Genomic DNA, 3,402 nt, shown 5'->3' on the forward strand with positions numbered 1-3,402 from the left:
GTGATCACAGCCCGTATTCCACAGTGAGTAAAACAACATAAACACAGTGTTAAGACAGAAGCCATAAGACAAAGAGAAATATAAGTTACCTCCGGAGAAATGGATGTGTTCTGTATCACAAAGTTACAGCATGATGCAGCCAGACCATGTACGATACATGCTTCTAATACTGCGGTGTTGCTGTCAACAAGTGGGACCCAACACTTCATGATCAATCTAAACCTCATGAATGAAGGTATAAATCCAAGCCAGGTTTTCACAAGGTCCATCTGTGACATCTAACAGGCTGCAGAAACAAATATGTTTAAAATTAGAATTTCCACATTTGAATTTAATCATAAATAAAGGTTAATACTCCATAGATCACATGTGGGTTTTATCCTCATGTTAGCTATTAGTCCACTCTCATATTAAAGAGATAAAAAGGCATCGTCTTTTAAGGTGTCACTGCTTTATTTTGAAAAGTAAAAGCCATGTTTTGTGTTTTAATTGGCCTTGAATTGATATTCAGGTGGCCGCGTTGCACTGAGAGCAGGCAGCAGCTCGTCCTCGGTTCGAGCGATTATTGACATTCCCGGCGATCTCCTCACATCCCGTGCCATGGAGAGATGACACAGAGATTCTCTGTCCTCTCCCCTCCCAGTGCACTCTGGGAGAGTGACCAAAAGCAGTTTTATGACCAAGAGCTGCCGACACTCACTTCCTGCCAAGAATCAGAGAGACGAGGTTCAAAGTGATCGGTCGCACACATACCGACACACGTGCAATGAGGAAAACACATCAACACTTAGACACACGCACACGAACCTGAGGCGTGTTTTTTAAGATTTAGATTCGGGGGTGCGTTAACGCCCGCCAGATTTCATGCTTGAACCTGAACTGCTGAACGTTCTTGTCTTATCTAGGACCCTCATCGTGCACATTTCAGATGCTGGAAGTTTCACTGAAGTGCAGCCAACAGGTGGACGTAACAAGTCCGTGCCTGTTCCCCGGGTGCTGTGGAAATGCATTCTGGGGGACACACGGAAGAAGAGGAGTCAATTACGGCAACTGATCACACAGTGATTCGTGGAAAGCACGAAGACCTACAGTGATGCAAGTGAGATTTCCTTTTAGAGAAACACAACCATATTTCAGGAAACTCCAACCCAGACACAGGCGAGACAGTTCAGTATCGGTGCACCGAGTACAGACGTGTGCTGTGTCTCATGCTTCAGTCGGTACACTCACATGTACTGCACTTTGTACACAGTATACTCACCGGTGTGGTGCCGGAAGTCCGACAAGGTTAGTGTTGTACCATCAAACACCATTGTCGCAACATGTGACCGTGATTGTTGCCTGCTTTGATCACTCGACTTGAAAGTGAACGTTTTACCCTCCTGTGTGACGTGGAATTTCGGCCGCCATCGGTGCTCAACAACGTATTCTCCTTCCTCAGTTTGAAAACACGTTGGTTGTCCCTCCATTTTTCGGCCACGTAGCCAAGATGGCGACTGTTGAGGGTGAGAAGTGTCCACCGTTTTAAGCTCAATCGTACTTTTTCAGTGTGAACGTATTTGTGCTCTCGAACCAGCAGGTGTGAGAATGGAAGAACACAAAGTGAGACACGGCAATGGTCTTTGCCAAAAAGGCTGAAATTATTGCCGCTAAAACCACACAGTGTGTTGTTTTTTTTATACAAATGCTCTTTCGTTCAGTCAGAGACACTTAGATTTAGGGATTTTAACATTTATATGCTGTATCGGACACACAGAGACGAGAGAGACAAATAAAATCTCATTTCGGTCAGGTATACGATAGAAAGCATATTTCTAAAAATGAAGAGCTGCAGCTACAGTTTACAGAAACGCAATTCAGATTCATGCCGACCCCTGTGCTTCTTCATCTTAAACTCGCTGCTCTGACTCACACTTGCGCTGTGATGAGCGCTCTCAGGTGTCTCCGTTGAGCCTGGCTGTTATAAGTTCTCTCTCTAACCCACAGACTGCCGTGGTTGCTGGGAGATCCATGATACACCCGCAAAACCTCGGTTGTCTCCGGTAGATTACGTAAGATTTACCGACCGTCACGTTACAGACAAATTCCGTGTTCCAAGCATTCGAATGCACGTGTTAGCTGCACACACTGAGTTTCAGTCCTGCGTCACAGCTGTTTGCTGCTCACACTGATGAGAATTGGACATTGTATTTGTGAAACACATTGGAAATATGTTCGTTTGTCCCTTATTTCTTTTGATATCCATCAGTTCAAATTAGAAAACATCTATAAGAGGTCATTTTCAGATAAACTGGATTAATTTCACTTTATGTCACGTGACTTTATTTGTGTGCTGATATTTGCTCTGCTGGTGTCTGTGGATACCTCTGCAGAAAATGAGTTAATACAGTAGTTTCACTTATTTATAGGGGTAAACATCACCGCAGGATATACTGTATTTATCAAAGCGTTAAACCACTTGAGAGTCTTGTCATCTCTCTGAGGCACTGACACATTTTCTCCTCAACAGTGGACAGGCTTCTCCACTCACACGGCTCTGCTGCTTTAATTTAATCATTGCGCTCATGGCAGAGCTGAATAATTGATTCATTAACATCAGGCTGTTATTGACCTGGCAGGTGTGGGTGGAGCAGCCACTGTCAGGCAGTGTCACACCATGAATGTCAGTCTCATTCACACCTGAGAGCTGCAAGGTGGAACTGTAGTTTTCTGTATGAAAACTGATCAGTGGATCTTTTGCTTGACTCTGATGATCTTTCAAGACAATTCAGTGGATCTTTGTGGGTTTAAAATGACAGAAGGAGCAAATTAAAAAAAAAAAGTATTTTGGATGATGTTCATTTTGCGGTTGTTAATCATATTGTATGTATCCCCCTGTGAGTGTGAGAGGTGTCTTCTAATACTCATTTAGACAAATATTAGGAGAAAATGGCCTCTAAATGTCACAATTTTTAGATGTTTTAATTCCAAGAAATGGTGAATGTCACACTTAGAAACACGCAGTATTACCAAAAAGTAAAGTGGAGCAGTGAAGGTCTGGTACATTTTATGGATTCTGCATCTCAGCTTTGCTTTGTGTGTGGTAAGGTTCAACACATGTTGCTTTAAACTTCTTGACATGCTCTCTCTCTCTCTCTCTCTCTCCCTCTCTCTCTCTCTCTCTCTCTCTCTCTCTCTCTCTTCCCAACACAGAAAGAGAGCCTGATGAATCAATAAGAGCGACGAAAAAGGAGGGAAATCATCTGAGTGGCAGAGACGTCTGAATGAGAGCCGGTGGTCAGAATTGATTACAATGGAAAAGCTCTAGAGAAAGGAAAGCCTCCATTTTCAAGGAAAAGTCATGGCTCCTAAAAAAAAATTAAAAAAAACAGTGTGTGTGTGTCTGTCTGTGCGTGTGAGAAA

General features: G+C 43.2%; 1 long non-coding RNA gene across 1 annotated transcript; it reads right to left on the minus strand.

The window, feature by feature from the left end:
• Window positions 1–298: 298 nt before the first annotated feature.
• Window positions 299–1,932, minus strand: LOC130183674 (uncharacterized). Its single transcript, XR_008829873.1, has 3 exons — window positions 1,262–1,932; window positions 808–1,011; window positions 299–703 (listed from the first exon to the last, which is right to left on the minus strand). It is a non-coding gene; the product is annotated as an uncharacterized LOC130183674 (long non-coding RNA).
• Window positions 1,933–3,402: the final 1,470 nt, after the last annotated feature.

This window comes from Seriola aureovittata, chromosome 16 (assembly GCF_021018895.1).
Source record: "Seriola aureovittata isolate HTS-2021-v1 ecotype China chromosome 16, ASM2101889v1, whole genome shotgun sequence".
NCBI lineage: Eukaryota > Metazoa > Chordata > Actinopteri > Carangiformes > Carangidae > Seriola > Seriola aureovittata.